Source organism: Bubalus bubalis, chromosome 16 (assembly GCF_019923935.1).
Source record: "Bubalus bubalis isolate 160015118507 breed Murrah chromosome 16, NDDB_SH_1, whole genome shotgun sequence".
NCBI classification, from domain to species: Eukaryota; Metazoa; Chordata; class Mammalia; order Artiodactyla; family Bovidae; genus Bubalus; species Bubalus bubalis.
Genome location: NC_059172.1, coordinates 181,566 through 200,749, shown reverse-complemented (window position 1 = coordinate 200,749; position 19,184 = coordinate 181,566). Strand labels below are relative to the sequence as shown.

Genomic DNA, 19,184 nt, shown 5'->3' with positions numbered 1-19,184 from the left:
GCGTGATTCAACAAGAACCTTTCAGCTGTTTCAGACCTAGAACCGGGTTCCTGGACCGTCCTGGAGCGCTGGCCCAGGGCAGGGTGAGGACGCACAGCTGAAGATCCCCGGTCGGCCCACGGACGTGCAGCCGCCCCGGTTCACCTTCTGTCTCTTGGCCCCAAAACGGGGTCGGGAGGCTCACGCAGCAGCCCTGCCGCCCCTGTTCCACACCGTTAAGGGTTTGAAGAGTCAGTAATGAGAATGTTTTGGATAAATGAGTCCTCTATAAAACATATTACCCACAAATCAAATGAAAACTAAAATGGGCAAAAGGAGTTTCCCCGTTCCTCATAAATATATCTACAAGAAATGAAAATCTACAGAAGCAGCAGGAGACAGAGGATCCCTGATGTCACCACAAAGTTCTGAGAGGAAGAATTTGTCACAGATTCAGGGATCATTAAATACAAAGAGCACACCTCAAAGAAAAGCTTTGATTACAAGTCTCAGAGAAAGGTGTTCATCCTGGAAGGAGTTGCTTATTGTAAAACAAGGCTCTGAGGCAGCTCTGTCCCAATAAACAAAACGAAACCAGTTGAGGGACTTCCCTGGAGGTCCAGAGGTTAGGACTTCCCTTCCACTGCAGGAGTGCAGGTTCGATCCCTGGTCTGGGAGCTAAGACGCCATATGCCTCTTGGCCAGAAACAAAGCATAAAGCAGTCTGGGCCTTCTCTGTACAACATGCTTCTACTGGGGATACCTGGGCGTCTCTTTTATTACAAAGTCATGATGCTGCCTGGGACAGAAACCCAGTTCAAAACTACCGATTTCCATCCCGGTCTGAGGCTCTCCTTGGCTCCTGTGTGTTTCCTCCACCCTCTCTCCAGCTGCCCTCTGTGCCCCACTCTCCCTGGGCACCCCTTGGTCCCCCTCTCCCTCCATCCTCACCCTCGAGCGTCCCTCCTTGGCCGATGACAGCTGGTCACCGTGCTTCTGCTGATGTTTTTCTCCTGCTGTGACTCCCTGTCACTGTCTTGTGAGGAGGGCTACTGGGTTTTGAAACACTTCAAGGGGAAGGAAAGGTTAGAAATGAAATTCAAGAAGTGGATTCCTTTGAGATCTTCTGGGATTCTCTGTCCTGGCAGACTCATTATTTTGTGAGATGACTGCCGATTGTGACTGGCCGGGGGGAAGGGGTGATTTAGACCATGCCCACGGCTGTCAGCAGACAATATCTCAGGCTGAATCGTAAAATGAACCCGTGCGGCTGGTGATCATCCAGCTTGCCAGTTCATCTTGCTCAGAAAAGACTTAGGGCCAGTGTTAGATCATGTTCCCCATGAACACATGCTGTTTATTTATTAAGCTTGTAACTTATCTTAACTGCTAGTTAGATAAATTTGGGAGATTTCACATGTCCATAAAACTACTGCAAAAACATGACATGGACTATTTCCATCACCCCAGAAAGCTTGCTTGGGCTGTTTAAGATAACACTTCCTGCTTACACCAAGAAACCAATCTGCTGAGTTTTATACCAAAGCCAAAGCCCATACTCGATGGAGCTTCCCCGATAACTCAGTTGGTAAAGAATCCACCTGCATGCAGGAGACCCTGGTTCGATTCTGGGTTGGGAAGATCTGCTGGAGAAGGGATAGGCTACCCACTCCGGTATTCTTGGGCTTCCGTTGTGGCTCAGCTGGTAAAGAATCTGCCTGCAATACGGGAGACCTGAGTTCGATTCCTGGGTTGGGAAGGTCCCCCGGAGAAGGGAATGGCCACCCACTCCAGTATTCTGGCCGAGAGAATTACATGGACTGAGCGACTTTCACTCACTCACTTATTCAATTGTCCTTCAAATTCATGTCAGTGAGATCATACAGAACATGTGCTTTGCGTCTGGCCTACTCCACTCAGAATAATGTTTGTTCCATTTATGGATGGGTTGCATTAGATTTCTAAGCAGCACTGCATCTGGAATATTCCATAATTTGGTATTCATTCTTCAGTTGATGGATATTTGGGTTGTTTTCAGTTTCTAGCTGCTGTAAAAAAACTAGCTGAATGTTCTTGTACAATTGATTTGTGAACACATATTCCTAACTTCCTTTACTAAAGAACTAGCAGTGGAATTGTTTGGTCAGATGTGTATTTGACATTATTTTAAGAAAACTATCAAAGCATTTGCCAAAGTGAGTGTTTCATTTTATACTCGCTCAGCTATGCCTGAGTTAATTCATGCCTTTGACAGTGTTTGGTATGAGAATCATCAGAAGTTTTTCATTTTGGTGATTCTAGTGGGTTGAAGATGGTATCTCACTGTGGTTTTGAATTGCATCACCCTGATAAATAATGATGTTGAGCATGATTTCATATGCTTATTGGTATTCAAATGTCTTTTCATGAAATGCCTATTTGCATTTTTCAATGGGTTTTCCATGTATTAATTGTTGAATTGTACAGAACGACTCTCCCTTTTTATATCTGCATAGCTACATCTGCATCTATTTCTAAATCTATGTAATATCTTCCAAATTGTCACATGTCTATTCATTTTTAATGTTTTTTGATAAGTAGATAAACTTAATAAAAATTAAAAATGATGAAAGACTCTGTCAGGGCAACAAAGGGGCAGCATTTGAGGATTTTTCTCCAAATTTTAAAAACAAATGCAATTTAGTCTGCTGTTTATATGAGTTTAGATTGCAATAGCCTAGCTGATGGATAGAAGAAATATGCACGGAAAAGAAGCTAAAGTTATTAGGACAAGAGGCAGCTTTGACATTTGAGTTGATGATTGTGAAGAGAGCATGGAGGCCGTGGGACAGAGGGCGCAGAGGGCGCCGTCTCCCCCGAGGACGACGGTGGCGGCGGCGGCGACGGTGGATGCAGTGGTTGTGATGGCGACGGCGGTGGTGAGCACGGTGGCGATGATGAAAGTGATGACCCCTAGAGCCCACTGCCTGTCTGGCTGCAGGATGGCTTAAGCGTGTTGGTTGTTCACCCTCATGATCTCGGGACCAACTGGGAGCTGCAGCCACTGCCCAGCACTACAGGGGAGGATTCAGCCTCTTTTCACCAACCCAGGAAAAGGTCAAAATTCAAAATTCCAAGTACAGACTCTACTAAAGTTGTATCGGTTTTGCACCCTTGTAAAGTAGAAAAATTGTAAGTCAGGGACCATCTGTACTAAGGGCCAAAATCCCACATCAGCTCACATAAATGAGCAGTATGAGTCTCGCACATTTTTCTTGGAGAGTCCCCAGCAATCATTTTGCCTTCTCTATTTTGCAAAATACAGTAATAAAGCACTCAGGGTTTTGTGGCAAAGGAAACTTTTGGATGTGTTAATTATGCAATAATAAATGAGACCCATTTTTGAATCCCATTAAGTATTCTGCAGCAGGGCAGTTTTAATAAAACCAGAAATGCAATCTGTATATTTTGGAAGTGAGAGAAAAGTCAATAAAAGAGGGCTGGAGGAGGAGCCAAAGGCTGAATTAATTAGGCTGTGATTTTAAGCCACGTTCTGGAAGCCAAAGGCTTTACAGAATAATTATCTCATGAATCTGGTTTAACGTGGAAAACACAATCACTACAAGAAGTTGACTGATGTTGTTTTAACTTCATAGCTCAATTTGGTGCTTAATTACTCAACAGTGTTTGTAGTTTTTAGGGCATGACTTTACACACATTTCATTGAATTTTCCCTATGATTTTAATGATGCTGCTATAAAAGTATAAACTTCCATAATTTAAATATAAATTTTAATTTAACATAAATTAAAAATAAAATTTTCACAATTTCAAAACATGCTATTTGCTAGCTTTTGCTTAAGACTTGGTGGCTTTTAATTAAGATTATGACTAATACATAATTGGGGCCTCCCTCTTAGCTCAGTTGGTAAAGAATCCACCTGCAATGCAGGAGACCCCAGTTCGATTCCTGGGTTGGGGAGATCCCCTGGAGAAGGGTAAGGCTACCCACTCCAGTATTCTGGCCTGGAGATTTCCATGGGTTGTATAGTCCATGGGGTCACAAAGAGTCAGATACAACTGAATGACTTTCACTTTCAATACATATTAAGTTTATTTCATGCCTTTTTGTAGAATCCCTGCTCTTAAGTGTACTGGACGGTCAACAGCAAGGACACATCCCTGGTTATAGGGACCCACTGCAGACCCCTGGCGTTTACCCAGGGGGTAAACCCTGGGGGCGGGGTGCTTTATTTCCAAGCAGGACGAATGGAGGAAATAGCAGCTCTTTGCCTATGGAGATTGCATGGCTACTTCTGGGTGCCGCTGTTCATCTGGAGAGCAGCCGGGTAACACCGTGGAAAACCAGCCGCAGATTCAAGGCTTCCCAGAACCCTCCACCCAGGAAAATGCTTCCTTTGGGTGAGCCCACACTGGGGTTCAAGTCACTGGTCATAAGGAGCCAAGACCTTCAAAATGACAGGCCAGCTTTCTGTTACTCTCAGAGAACTTTTGAGTTGAAAATATCCAATCCTTTGATAATTAGAAGCTTGCTTTCAAACAATCAATAAAAAGTGTCATAAAGCTCAAATCAATTCAGCAAGTTAATTGGCGTTACATAATTTAACTAATGTTCAAGAGATAGCTCCCTTTTAACCTTGAAAGAATTTTAAGGCAATTAAACATCAATGGAAAAATTATATTTGTAAAATGCAACAGTAAGCTGAATATATCTACATTTAATTGAGCTTATTTCCTTAAGTTATAGTGAAACTTGCATATTAAGTGCAATTAACACAAAACACAAGTGAGACTGTGTAGGAAGGGCAGGGGTTGGGGACGGGGGAGAGGGAGGGGCTGCTGTGCCCCTCTTGGGTGAGACATCTGCCTCCCTCTAACCCACATACGTGTACACATATGCACACACACATGCATGCAAACAGGCACACAGATGCAGACATGCAGGCATGCACATATACAAGCGTGTGCATGAATGTGCGGGCATGGGCACACATGCAGACATGCATGTGCACACACACACGTGTGCACGTGTGCAGACATGTACACACACACGCACGTGCATTTGCACAGAGGCTCTGCTTACCCTCTAAGGCTCCCCCACTGGACATGCAGATGCCCTGTGCCTGGCTCTTGTCCACTAACATCTGGTCTCTCCCTTCCTTCACAGAAGACACCCCTCCTCCTCACAAGGCCCCCCTTGGAGGCCTTGTCACCCACCCAAGACCCTCAAACAGTAACCTCTGAGAGGAGGCAGGTACCACTGTGCAGTTTTCCCCCGGAACGTGTCATCCTCTAGAACCACAAGGAAGAGAGTCCAGATCGCTCTCTGGTCTCAGCTGTCATCCTGCCAGCATCTGTGCTCGAGCACCCTGGGCTCATCCTTCATCCTCATTCGGTCTCTCACCTTCGTCCCCACTCTAACTGTCTAGGACATCAGGTGCTAAACGAAAAGCTTCTGCACAGCAAAGGAAACCATCAATAAATTGAAAAGGGAGCCTATCGAAATGTAGAAGATATTTGCAAATGATATATACGATAAGGGATTAATATCCAAAACATTTAAAGAATTCATATAGGTCAACATCAAAACAACAGTGAAAAATTTTAAATAATGGCAGAAGAGCCAAACGGACATTTTTCTGAAGAAAACTTACAGACAGCCAACACACATGAAAAGATGATCAGTTCAGTTCAGTTCAGTCACTCAGTCGTGTCCGACTCTTTGTGACCCCATGAATCGCAGCACGCCAGGCCTCCCTGTCCATCACCAACTCCCAGCGTTCACTCAGACTCACATCCATCGAGTCAGTGATGCCATCCAGCCATCTCATCCTCTGTCATCCCTTCTCCTTCTGCCCCCAATCCCTCCCAGCATCAGAGTCTTTTCCAGTGAGTCAACCAGGGGTGGCGGCCAGGAGGACCTACCCCACGCCCGAGGGCAGGGGCGGTGGCCGGGAGGAGCAGCCCCACGTCCAAGGAGCGGTGGCTGCGAGGGTGCAGGAGGGCCTAGAGGAGCCACTCCACGTTCAAGGCCAGGAGGGGCGACGGTGAGGAGACACCCCTCGTCCAAAGTAAAGAGCAGTGGCTGCGCTTTGCAGGAGCAGCCGTGAAGAGATACCCCACGTCCAAGGTAAGAGAAACCCAAGTAAGACGGTAGGTGTTGCAAGAGGGCATCAGAGGGCAGACACACTGAAACCATACTCACAGAAAACTAGTCACTCTAATCACACTAGGACCACAGCCTTGTCTAACTCAATGAAAGATGATCAGCGTCACTAATAACCAGGGAGCTGCACATCAAAACCACAATGAGATGTCACCCCATGCCTGTCAGAGTAGCTGCCATCCAAAAGAATATAAACAATCAAAGTTGGGCAGGACTTGGAGAGGAGGGAACCCTCGGATACTATTGATGGGAATGTAACTTAGTGCAGTCACTATGGAAAACAGGATGGAGGTTCCTTTAAGAATTAAAAGTAGAACTCCCATGCGATCCAGCTATTCCACTCCTGGGTAAATATATCTGAAGAAAACAAAAACAGTAATTTGAAAAGACAGGCACTTTCACATTCACTGAAGCGTTATTTACAATAAGCGTGTTATGGCATTGACCCAAGTTTCCATCGATGGTTGAATGGACTCAGGGGTGTGGCAAGTACATATACAACAGAACACTACTCACTAATAAAAAATGAATGTGATCTGACCACTTGTGACAACGTGGATAAGTTGAGGGATAAGTGAAGTAGGTCAGACAGAGAAAGGTAAATACCGTCTCAACTCACTTGCCCCTAGAACCGAAAGCCGCAGCACAGTGGCCAGGCCCAGGGACACAGAACACACAGGTGGCTCCAGCAGTGAGGCTTCCTCGGGGCGCTTTCTCTCTGTTTCTTGTGTTCCCTTGCATGGGACGCTTCCCTGATGATCTGCTGTTGTTGCTGAAAAGTGGACGCTTGGCTCTTACACTGTGGTCAGTCTGGAGGTCAGCTCCCCCCTTGGTCTTCCTTCCTTTCTTCTTTGAAGGTCGGAGGCTGAGTCTTCGCCCAGAATCACCCAGAACTGAAAGTGCGAGGCTCCCTCAGGCTTTCCTGAGCCTGAGCATCTCCTTGTGGTGAGTTTCTAAATTCTCCCTATCTGGAGTTATTTTTCACTGTTCAAATTTTTAGATTCCTGGCTCCCAAAATGGGGAAAAGAAGAAAAACAACTACAAAAAAAAATGTCTTAGCTTCGAAGAATTGGGGTCCCTTGTCGTAGTGGAGATCGCAGGCTGATGGTGCCTGAAGATGTCGGGGCCCCAGTCTCCCCCAGCCCTGCAGGAGGGGTGAGCCAGCTGGCAGCCCCTGCTAGGGAGTGACCGGGCTGGGCCGTGCGGGAGCAGCCAGGCCCAGGTCGGGGACAGTCCCTCCGGGACAGGAGGGTCAGAGCAGGCCTTCAGGGCTGTCAGGTGGGTGCCCATGGCCTCCTTTGTCCCCAGAAGGGGCGCCCCTGATGGCACTTGTGACCTCGCGGACACACAGGCACATTTCTGACCAACTGCTGCAGAGTGACAGGGCCACCAGGGGGCACGGGGCCCCAGCAGGGTCCCCCCCGGCCCCGTCCGGCCGCGCCCCAAAGCAAGAGGCCATGGCCGAGGCCCCGTCACTGCCTATCCCTGGGTCCTGGGACCACAGGCTGTGGCCGGCCCTGCGGCGGCCTCAGAGGGCCAGCCTGGCCAGGCAGCAGGACCACCAGCCCCATGGGGAGGGCTCGGGCAGGGGCTGTGCCCAGGAGATGGGGATCCCCATCTGTGCAGGCTGCAGGGGAGAGGCCTTTTGTAGGGGGCGGGGGGGACTCCAGGAGTGCCCATGGACAGACAGGTGGTCAGGGTGCCAGCAGACTGGGAGGGGGAGGGTTGTTCCCCTGAACCCCAATGGGCCAGGAGGCCGTGCCCAGGGCCCCCCAGGACCAGCCAGAGCTGATCTCCTGGTCTTTCATTGTCGAGGGCCATGAATGAGAGGTCCGAGGCTTGAATGTGAGGACCCTCTAAAGGGACCAATGGGCAGCTGACAGGCCGGGGGGCGGCCGGCCGTCTGCAGGGGCAGGGCCTGGGGCTCGCGGGGCTGGGGTGTCTCTGGAAGCAGGGGCGTGGGCAAGGCCTGGCACAGAGCAGCAGCTTGGGAGGGCAGTCACGCTCCCCCAGCATCACACAGGTGGACTGGGGGAGCAGACCGCTGAGGCCATGGTCACTGGGCGCAGGGCGTTCAGCCATCATCAAGGTGACCGTTCTCCTTGGCGAGCACCGTGGCCTTGTCTGAGCAAAGCCATTCCCTCTGTCACAAAACCTCCCGGCCCTGAGTGATCCAGAGACCCAGAGTGCGTCAGCCCTACCAGCAGAAGTGAAGTAGTTCCGTCTGCGTCACGGGTTGACAGGCACGAGAACACGTCTAGGATTCAGGCGACATCTTCCCAAGGCCTCTCGGGAGGTTTCACGTCCTGCAGACACAGACAGCGGCCCGGCCCTGACCTGGGGGCAGGTGCGTCTTCCTCTGCGGTGCGGGGCGAGCGCCCTCTCGGGAAGCAGGGCAGGACTGAGTCCCTGGGGAGGCGGGTGCTTCCTGAAAGGCACCTGCATTCTTGTGCTTTGCGTCTGTATTTTACAATGAGGCCCTTGCAGCTGAAACGCTGCCCCCCTGCTTACTCCGCTCTCGGGCCAGGGAACTGGGGCCTCCCCGGGAGACACGGGTCATCCCAGGACGGCCGCTCTCCACCCAGACCTCTTCATATTATTTTGCTAAGCACGGTGAGCTTCTGTCATTGATGAGAATAACTGACTTGTTTTTAATCTATATCAAGGCCCAGGTTGAGAATTGGACAATGCAACGCATTTATTACTTCACTCTGCTGTTTATTCTAGTGTGAAATTGTTTTCCAGGGGGTGATTAATCCCGCCGAGACAGTCTGCCCTTGCCGGCAGTTTGCTGGCTGCACGGACCTGCCGTCACGGTGCTGGCGAGGCTTTGTCGCATGTCAGCACCGCGCCGTCCTCTGTCACTCAGCCCAGCCCGGCGTCCTTCACTCATTTTCTGAGGGAGGCTCTGGGGAGTGATTGATGTCTTGTCTTCTCAGAAAGGAAGAGTGAGGAGGTTGCTGGCCAGACAAGGAGGGTCCCTGGGCAGTTCGGGGGCTGTACCCATGATGGGAAGTGCCCCACCATCCTGTCTGTTCTAGAAAGTGTGGAGTGGCCCACCAGGGGACCCCCAACGCTGCTGGTTGGTAGTGAACGGTCGTGGGTGCTGCCTCTGGGCTGGGTGGCAGGCGAGTGAGCACAGGAGTGCATCTGTGGGTGAGCCTTGTCCCCGCATGCCTGCCCCCCACCCAGGAAGGTTCCTGGAGGGACGGACCAGCCCCTGGGGAGCAGAAAGCCTGAAGGGGCTGCCCCGGTGGAGACGCGCCGGCCGGGAGGGCACGCTTCACTGTGCTGGGGGCTTCTCACCCCGAGGCCTCTGGAGCTGAGCGTGGGCCACTCTGAGCACTTAGCAGCACCCACACTGCCTCCAGGAGTCCTGGGAGCAGGAGCCCCAGACCCCCAGGCTCTGATGATCGAAACTGCCTCCAGACGTCACCAGCGTCCCCGAGGAGATGCCCACTCCTGGAGAACCAAGCTGGGATGAGAGGAGAGGACCCTGTGTGTGCCCTACCCTGGAGGCGCTTCCGCGGCTGCTCCATGCCTGGAAGGGCGGGGTGGCTCCATGTCCCCCCGCCACCTTGGAAAGATCGCTTCACCAAGTCGGTCTTCTCGAGGGCATGATGGTTCTGATGGAGCTGTGAGCTGTGGAGGGTGGGGGAGGACTCCGCTGTGGCGTCCGGGGAGGATGGGGCAGGTCTGCCCCAGGAGAACAGGAAAGCTGGACCCCTGAGGGCATGTGGGGCCCGCTCCCAGTCCCGCCGACCCTCACCAGCATCGCTGCCCTGAGCTCTGCTCCCAGGTCCTTCCTGTGCAGGCCGTCCAGTCACTGGGGCCCATCCACCCCGTCACTGGGGTCCGTCCTCCCCTCTGTCACTGGGGGCCTGTCCTCCCCGTCACTGGGGCCCGTCCTCCTCGTCACTGGGGCCCATCCTCCCCACTGTCACTGGGGCCCGTCCTCCCCGTCACTGGGGCCCGTCCTCCCCACTGTCACTGGGGCCCGTCCTCCCCGTCACTGGGGCCCGTCCTCCCCACTGTCACTGGGGCCCATCCTCCCCTGTCACTGGGGGCCCATCCTCCCCGCTGTCACTGGGGCCCCGTCCTCCCGTCACTGGGGCCCGTCCTCCCCACTGTCACTGGGGCCCGTCCTCCCCGTCACTGGGGCCCGTCCTCCCCACTGTCACTGGGGCCCATCCTCCCCTGTCACTGGGGGCCCGTCCTCCCCGCTGTCACTGGGGCCCCGTCCTCCCGTCACTGGGGGCCCGTCCTCCCCGTCATTGGGGCCCTTCCTCCCCCATCACTGGAGGCCCGTCCTCCCCGTCACTGGGGGCCCGTCCTCCCTGCTGTCACTGGGGGCCCGTCCTCCTGTCACTGGGGCCTGTCCTCCCCATCACTGGGACCCATCTTCACCATCACTGGGGCCCATCCTCCCCGTCACGGGGGCCTGTCTTCTCTCCCTGATGGCCCTCATCCTGCTGTGCCTGCCAGAGCCTGACTGAGAACACAGGGCTCCTCTGGCCAGGGCATCATGTGGACCAGGCTCTGAGTCTGTCCAGGAGTGAGGTGTCTACAGAAGGGGTACGGGGCTCCGGCCCCTGTAAGCTCAACCCCAGCGGGGCCTGTCCCCGGCCCTCCTCACCATCCTCAGGACAGGAGGCGTCCTCACAGCTGAGAGTCCGGTCCCTTCACCCCCTGCTCTCCCTTGGGGTCTGAGTCAGGAGCAGGCGCCCTCCACGCTCCCTGCGCCCATCCTGCCCCTGTGGCCTCTCCATTCCTCCTCTCCTGTGCCCAATCCAGAGGGAGACCCGCCAAGCTCCGGGCCCCCATGTGCACGGCCAGGCCTTTCCCTATCGTGTGGCTGAGGGTTTGGAGGGAAGGGTGTGGGGACGATGCTTCACGAGGCTGCTCGCTCCCCGCCTGGGGGCTCCTGGCGGGAGTCTGGGTCTAGGGCCCGGGGTCAGGGCAGGGCTGAGGGCACTGTTCTCAGGGCCTGGTGGAACCCAGAGGCAGGTTGGGCAGGGTGATGGGCATCTGAAGAGCCTAAGAACGCTGACGTCTCTTCCTAAATGGAAGGGCTTTTATCACTCTTAGCTTATCTCCCGTTTCTTCCTCTCTCACCCAAGGATCCATGGGGTGGAGGACCTCCTTGCCCAGGCCCAGGGGCTCCTGCATCCACACTCACAGGGGTCCCCCCGGCTGGCGTGTGATGTCCAGGGTCTAGGAGACGCTCACACTGTGGGCCAACCCCTCCCAACAGGACGGGGTCACAGGGGACCTGTGGGGCTGGGGGTGAGGTCAGTGACGGGGGTCAGGGCCCAGGGGGCAGGGAGGGACCAGTCAGGGGCAGGGGCTTGGGAGGGGGATGCCAGGGCCTGGGGGCAGGCTGAGGGGCACATGCTCGCAGAGCCCACGGGTGCACGTCTGCACATGGGTGCACCCCACACACTGTGCACACCTGCCCACTGTGCACACCCGCAAACAGGTGAACACCCGCCCACTGCACACCCACCCACTGTGCACACCCGCCCACTGTGCACACCCGCAAACAGGTGAACACCTGCCCACTGCACACCCGCCCACTGTACACACCCGCCCACTGTGCACACCCGCAAACAGGTGAACACCCGCCCACTGCACACCCACCCACTGTACACACCCTCCCACTGTGCACACCCGCAAACAGGTGAACACCCGCCCACTGCACACCCTCCCACTGTGCACACCCACACACTGTGCACACCCGCAAACAGGTGAACACCCGCCCACTGCACACCTTCCCACTGTGCACACCCGCACGTTAGCACACACGCATTAGTGCACACACGCTAGTACACATCTGAGACTGATGTTGATGAAGGAGACCTGCTCCTCTCCCTGGAGGCAGTTCCCATCCTTCCATCATCTCAGCCCTCACATTCCATTTTTCACTCTCTAGTTTTTCCTCTCATATTTTTGACATTTCCTGGCTGACACCAACACTTAGCTGGCTGGACCCTGCTCCCCTGTGCCCTTAAATGGTCCGACTAGGAAGGTGCAAGGGGCCCACAGCCCCCCGGGGTTAAAAGAGGGCGGGGTTGGGGGGACACCTGCGGATGCTCAGGAGACTGCTGTTTGGTTGCTGGTTGTGGTTCTTTGGAAACTCGATTAACAAATAAGCTCTTCTTGAAATTACATGAAAGCTATGTGAGGCCACTTGGGTAGGTGCCCTGTGTGACCGGTAAGGACTGTGTTCCACTCATCACCACCCCCAGGGCGCTTCCTGTGAAGCTGGTTCACAGGGATGGTCAGCGTGTCCTGTCCTGTCTGAAACTGTGGGCTCTGTGTCTGCGATGTGTGTGCAGACGTGGGGGTGTCTACGTGGTGTGCATGTTGGATGTGATGTGTGTCTGTATGATGGGGGTCAGGTATGTGTACATGTGTGTGTACACGTGTGTACATGATGTGGGTCGGGTATGTGTGGTGTATGTACATGCGTGCGCGTGTGTGCATGTGTGTGTACATGTGTGTGCTGTGTGCAATGTGTGTGGTGTGTGCACTGTGTGTGGTGTTGGGGGGCGTGGATGGGGAACAGGGCCAGGAGACGGGGGACCACGCCAAAGGCAGGTCTGCGTGGGGCTCTGGGGGCCCGGGCCTCCTCCGTACCCTGGTTGGCGGGTGGTGGGCAGTAGGCGGTGGTTACGGGCCCCTCCCTGGCGGCTCTCTCCCCGCCCCCAGCCTCTGATTCCATAATGACCACCGGCTCCTTCTTGCTGACCTGTTCGCACCAGGCACTTGACAGCTTACAGCATCTTTCCTCCTCTCTGTAAAGCGCCCGACACCAGGCCTGGTGACGCAGGGGTAAGCAGCTCAGAGACAGCCTCCAGGAGGGGGTGGGCCGCGGGCGCGGACGTGAGCTGGAAGCCCACGGTCTCCCCCGCTCGTAATGAGGCCCATCACCCAGAGGACAACATGCTTCCATGGCAGCAGCACTGAGACGGCCCAGCGGACCAAGTGGTTTCCATGGAAACCTGTCGTGCCTGGCAGACCTGCTGGCTTCGCGTAGGGAAGGACAAGGAACATGGCCCACACCACGCATGTTCTGACCCATCTCCCAGCTCAGCTCCTGTCATGTGCGCTTCTGTGCCGTGTGCAGGCCAGACACTGGGGCCCAGGGCCTGTCCCCCACTTGCCCCCGTGTGGGACCCTCAAACCCTACCCTGGGCAGCGCCTGTCGGGAATCGTGACACGCTGTCCACATCCGAGTCTCTAGCAAGCATCACAGGTGTGGAGCCTCTCTAAAGGCGCTGTGCCTCTCTAAAGGTCCTGGGGCTTCTCTAAAGGCACTCAGGCCTCTCTGAAGGCACTGGGGCTTCTCTAAAGGCACTCGGGCCTCTCTGAAGGTGCTGGGGCCTCTCTGAAGGTGCTGGGCCCTCTCTAAAGGTCCTGGGGCCTCTCTAAAGGTCCTGGGGCCTCTCTGAAGGTGCTGGGGCCTCTCTAAAGGTCCTGGGGCCTCTCTAAAGGTCCTGGGGCTTCTCTAAAGGCACTCAGGCCTCTCTGAAGGCACTGGGGCGTCTCTAAAGGCACTCAGGCCTCTCTGAAGGTGCTGGGCCCTCTCTAAAGGTCCTGGGGCCTCTCTAAAGGTCCTGGGGCCTCTCTGAAGGTGCTGGGGCCTCTCTAAAGGCATGGAGCCTCTCTGAAGGTCCTGGAGCCTCTCTGAAGGTACTGGAGCCTCTCTGAAGGTGCTGGGGCCTCTCTAAAGATGCTGGGGCCTCTCTAAAAATCCTGGGGCCTCTCTGAAGGTGCTGGGTCCTCTCTAAAGGTCCTGAGGCCTCTCTGAAGGTGCTGGGGCCTCTCTGAAGATCCTGGGGCCTCTGTAAATGTCCTGGGTCCTCTCTAAAGGTCCTGAGACCTCTCTGAAGGTGCTGGGGCCTCTCTAAAGGTCCTGGGGCCTCTCTAAAGGTGAGGCCTCTCTGAAGGTGCTGGGGCCTCTCTGAAGGTGCTAGGGCCTCTCTAAAGGTCCTGGGGCCTCTCTAAAGGTCCTGAGGCCTCTCTGAAGGTGCTGGGGCCTCTCTAAAGGTCCTGGGGCCTCTCTAAAGGTGAGGCCTCTCTGAAGGTGCTGGGGCCTCTCTGAAGGTGCTAGGGCCTCTCTAAAGGTCCTGGGGCCTCTCTAAAGGTCCTGAGGCCTCTCTGAAGGTGCTGGGGCTTCTCTCAAGTCCAGAATGCAGGAAGCGGGCAGCGGCTTAGCCACTGTCTCCAGTTAACAAGGGCACAGAGCCTGCTCAGTCCTGGGGCAGCAGAGAGCCCATCCGGGCCGGGAATGCTCAGAGCTGATGCATCGACCTGGGGGCCCCCTGACCCCGACCTCTGATCGCAGCCCTGGCCCTCTCCACAGCTCTTGCCGGGATGGACAGTCCACTCCAGTGGCTGAATTCTGGCAGCTTGAGTCTATCTTGAGAGCTTCCAGGGCTGGAACTGTTTTCTAGAAGCTTCTCTGGAGCCCCAAGCTTAGGCAGTGCTTGGCCTCCCGGCAGTCAGCCTGTTCTTCCATCCCGTCCCGAGGGAGGGCACCTCTGGGCGGCTCAGGGGCTTTGGGACCTGGGACCTATGGGACCAGGAGGGGCATGAAGGCCTCTGGGTTTCGGTGGTGATGAAAACGGGTCCCGGGTCCTGTCAGGCTCCAGGCCCATCCTTATGGAGCCCCGCAACCCAGTATGGACAGCGTTGGGGGAGGTGGGGCAGCTGTGTGGCCCGTAAGTGGGGACAGCGTTGGCCTGCCAGGAGTGCCGTCCACGGGACCCTGTCGCCCGTGGGGAAAACAGAGGGCAGTGCCCAGGGCGTCAGGAGCTGGGGCTGGAAGGGAGTAGGGAGGCGTGAGGGGGCCCTCCAGCGGGGCAGGTGGAGGGGCTGCTGCTCCAGGGAGGGGGCCGGGCACAGCCACAGCCCCACCACATCCCAGAGGCCCCCAGCTGCCCGCTGCTGTCCTGATGCCCAGGGTGGGGCTGGGGCATGGACGGGGGCGAGACTTCATGGGGCGGCATGGAGGGCACTCCTGCAGCCTTCCTGCTCACAGCGCAGCCTCTTTAAACTGCCCCGAGCCTTGGGGAGCTGGCCCACGGCCCCCATGACATTTAGGGGTGGCGGCCACCTCCTCCGAGAAGCCTTCTCTGCTAGCTGCCCACCCATCCGGGCCGTCCCAGGACTCAGGGCTTTAGGGGCTGGAACAGGAACCACCTGGGGAACCCGGACACGCCCTCCTGGACGCCCAGCTCTGTGAGACATCAGTGCCGTCCCTGCTGTTACCTCCTCAAATTGCCCTGTTACTCTGCCCCTTCCTTCCACAGCCATCGGCACACGCACACCCCACTCTCTGCAAACGAGACGCCTCCTGTAAGTGGCAGCTCCCCATGGAGCCGTCGCCTGGCACCTGGGCATGTTCAAGGCACATTTATGCCACAAACAGGGGCACGGCCAGCTCCCCATCCCCAGACGCACGTCCTGGGCCTTCTGGGTCACCCCGCCCACTCTCTCCTCCCGAGAGCTTTACCCTGCCGCCTCTAGCCGAGAAAGCCTGCTTGTTTCTTGACAACAGAGCTCAAACATCAGCATCTCTGCAGCCCCAGGAGGGAGCGTGGGTCCTGAGACCCAGGGGCCATTCCCTGAACAAGTGACTCTGTGCTCAGCCTTGGGAATATCAGCTCTGAGGTCCAGCCCATCGTCTCTGCACTGAGTTCCAATCCTTATTTTGTGGTCCAGTCTATCAGCGACCCATAACAGGCTCTGTGACCCACAGTTAAATACTGTGTCCTCTCCGTGTCCATCCTGTTTATTTCTGTCTAAAGCTCGCTGCACAGAACAGAGCTGCTAAACGTAGTCTGTCACGCAGCTGAGAAAACAAACGATGGACCTCAGCAAGCTCAGGGCTGGCAGGGGCTGCCCCACAGTGAGCGTGGCGCTGCCTTTAGCTGAGCCCCCCACGGCTCCGCGCCGCCCCGCGCCTCGCCTCTGCCAGTCCTGCAAAGAGCTCTCAGGGCAGCGTCCCCATCCTCAGCGCTCGCTAAGCCCTCGGCTCACTTCACTCGCTCCCTCACAGACAATGACAGAGAAGCCTGTGATGCTGCGGGTGCTGTCCGCCCCTGGGTCACAGGAGGGGTGAGTAGGGTCCTGTCTTGTGTCCAGTTGCAGACTTGCCTTGATCTGCACCCAGACTCTGAGAGCCTGTTTCCTTATCTGCAGATGAGGGATAACGTCGTTTCTCCCAGCTCTGCAGGTTCCAGGCCCCGTGACGCCCCGGCGTGGCGTCTGTGGACATTGTCTTCTGCACCCCTGCACACGGGGCTCCCTTGGGTCCCTGGCACCCCTGACTCACCCGTTCTCTGTGCTGACAGGGTTTGGGGGGGGTGGGAAGGATGCCACCTGGGAGCCGGATGACCAGCCCCCAGGCCCCTGCAGTTCGGCCTGTCCCCTTGGGCAGGTTTGCCTGCAGTGACCCCAGGTGCCCTCTGGGCTCATGGGTGTGTGCTGTGGGGTGACTGCAGGCTCAAGGAGCGGGGCAGGGTCCTGGGCTGTGGCCTCCAGCTGTTGGCCCTCTTTTCTCGGTTAGTGCTCCATCGATGTGCTCCTCCGTCCCAGCTGCAGGCCACAGGCAAGCCCCGGGTACTTCACATGACACGCCCCGCCTGGAGCCCAGCCTGCCCCTCTGGGGAGCCCGCACTCTCCCCAGGGGTCTGCACCCCTCACCTCGGGCCGTGGGGTCAGGGCCGGCCTTCCCGCCACCTCCTGTCCTTGCTGCACTCCTTGCTGCACTGTCTCTTGAAAGGTCACTCGAACTCCACAAAGAGCACGTCCCCGTATCCTACATGCTCTCTGCTGCTCCCACTGCATGTGATGTAAATGCCTTTAACACAAGGAAAAAGCTATGTAATGAAATGAATTATAAAACATTTACAGGGAAGTTCTGAATTTCAGATGACTCACTCGAAACGCAGACCCAACCTCCTGGCAGCACCTAGCAGACAGCTTGCGCTCTTCGGGAGCTTTGCAGGTCAGGGAGCCTCGGGGCACTTCTCTCTGCCACAAACACTTCCCTCCCCTCCTCCGTGTCCAGTTGGGAAGAGAACGCGATGCACCTCGTTCGTCTGGACGGCTGGCCAGCGTGTGAAGCAAAGGCACCCAGTCTGCATGTGTGTGGTTCTCTTCGCTGCGGTTCAGGACGGCCCTGAGATGAGAGGCTGATTCTACAACCTCTGGGTGCTAGGGGAGGGAAGCGCCGCGGCAGAGCGGAGCGGGAGGCTGGGCTGCTGCGCCAGCGCAGGGCAGAAAGGGGCACGTGCCCGAGGAGTGGGGCTGGCAGGACGGGCTGCTCGGGAAAGGGGGGCACAGCCTGGGGCCACCACCTCCGAGCCCTCCCACCCACCGCTGCCTGCCACACACACTGGGCGGCCCCTCCTGCAGCCCTCAGCCCCAGCACGTCTCCTCCTCTCCTGCTCGGACTGGCCCTGGCGTCACCATTGCTCTCCGTCCCCCTGGTCCTGCTGGGCTGCCTGGCATCCCCGTCACTCTCTGTCCTCCTGGCCCTGCCCGGGTGGCCTCGCTGGCCCTGCGCCCGCCCCTGGTCCCTCTGGCCATGTGCGCCTGCCTCCCCCACCATACTAGACAGTAGATGCACAGAGACTTACAGAGCTGTCCTGAGTCACTCTCTGGTACACAAGGTGGTCCTGCTGATCCAGCACCGAGCTGGGTGGACAGCAAGCAGGGCCAGTGGCTAGTGCAGTGTCCACGTCATGGTGATGAACTTGCTGGAAATCCGGAGGGGCAGGCCTTTCAGAGGAGCCTGGTGATGCTTCGGGCGCCCGGCCAGGTGCGCTGCCTCTGGTTCTGGTTAAAGAAGCCAATTCATCCTCTGCTTTGTACAGATCCATTCCACTCCCACACTCAGACAAGCCAGAGAAATGACAAGGGGGAGAACTGCCTCGCACGAAGACCTCTTCTTTTCAGTGTTTCTTATATTCGGAAGGAAAAAAATTAGTGCATTTTCCAGTCTTTTCTTATACGTGTTTCACTTATTCCTCACACCAGTTACATTTGTCCCCATGAGCGCAGGGTCACTCGAGGACCACTGTGTCCAACGTGGAACGATGTGACCCCAAGGCTGACCTGTGAACACGACACCCTGGCAGAGAAGCCCGCCCTCAGCTCAGGAATCTTAAAAGCAATGTGTGCAATGGGAAACGGGCAGAGTGAGCTCCCTGCAGCCGCAGGGCACCTGCTGACTGTGAAGCGGGGGGCCCGGCTCCGGTCGGAGGGCACCCCAGGCCCCCAGAGGGGCCCCGGGCAGTTGGCTTTGGGCCCCTCTTTCCTTCCTCTCTTTTTGCCAAGCCAGCCAAGACCCTGATGGATCCACCACCAGTTTCCTGAGGGGGCAGAATGTAGGCTGCAGAGAAATCGCTCCGCCACCACAGGAGTCGCCGGGGAAGCCCGGCAGCTGGGCACAGGCGGCGGTCCGTGCCTCTGGCACAGGCCACGCTCCCTGTGGGCAGTGCCCTGAGCCTGTGAGGGTGCCCGACCCCTGGGAGGCAGCACGCAGCGCAGGACAGGGGCCCTGCCAGAGAGGCCGCCTGCAGTCCTCCCCCCACAGCTAATCAGCCAGAAGGAGTTTTGTCCTGAAAGGCAAACAGTGTGGTTTCAACGCTGCACAGCCAGGCTGCATCCTACACCCATCGTACTGGAGAGCGAGCCCAGGTCAGTCAGCAAATCACCCTGACACAGCCACCCCTCCCATCGGACACAAGCAAAAGCTTCCCAAGCCACGCAGATGTGAACGCAGCGGTGAGGGATTCACCGCTGTCTTCAAGAGCAGGAATGATTGATTCTTCAGCTAATCTTAGGTACAAGGCACGTCCTCACGCCGTTTTACCAAATTCATCATACAGTGTTAGAAGTGGGAGGCAAGAGAAGAACCAAGTGCTTCCTGCTCCCCAAAATTAATGGTGACATGATTCTTGATGTTTCTTGAAAATGGTGAAAAGTTTTTCCTATTTGATGGTGGAGAATGTGACACAGACAG

At 56.0% G+C, this 19,184-nt stretch overlaps 1 long non-coding RNA gene across 2 annotated transcripts; it reads right to left on the bottom strand.

The window, feature by feature from the left end:
- Positions 1 to 8,842: 8,842 nt before the first annotated feature.
- On the bottom strand, positions 8,843 to 18,040 carry LOC102395244. 2 transcript variants are annotated; one of them, XR_006545191.2, is made up of 4 exons: positions 17,797 to 18,036; positions 17,096 to 17,336; positions 16,859 to 17,015; positions 8,843 to 9,787 (listed from the first exon to the last, which is right to left on the bottom strand). It is a non-coding gene; the product is annotated as an uncharacterized LOC102395244 (long non-coding RNA). The 2 variants fall into 2 exon arrangements; XR_006545192.2 differs by lacking the exon at positions 8,843 to 9,787 and adding an exon at positions 11,907 to 16,750 and having other exon boundaries at positions 17,797 to 18,040.
- Between the last annotated feature and the right edge of the window lie 1,144 nt (positions 18,041 to 19,184).